Genomic DNA, 245 nt, shown 5'->3' with positions numbered 1-245 from the left:
AAATCTAATTTAACAAAGAAATACTATGTTTTGTTTTTGTTTCTTTTTCCTCAATAATATTCAGGCATTTTTTGAACTCATTTATTATTAAGTTAAATCACTAATTGAAGTCAACTCCTCTCACCACACAAATTTACTCCAAAGATACAAGTTACACATAATAAACATTTATCAAAATAAAAATATGAACACCTGGATCAGTTCAATAATTTTAACAAACATACATTTGATCTGCTTGTAAGTAA

The sequence above is a fragment of the Cyprinodon variegatus genome, unplaced genomic scaffold, assembly GCF_000732505.1.
Source record: "Cyprinodon variegatus isolate N-32 unplaced genomic scaffold, C_variegatus-1.0 Scaffold946, whole genome shotgun sequence".
In the NCBI taxonomy this organism is placed as follows: Eukaryota; Metazoa; Chordata; class Actinopteri; order Cyprinodontiformes; family Cyprinodontidae; genus Cyprinodon; species Cyprinodon variegatus.
Note: the sequence above shows the minus strand (reverse complement) of the source record.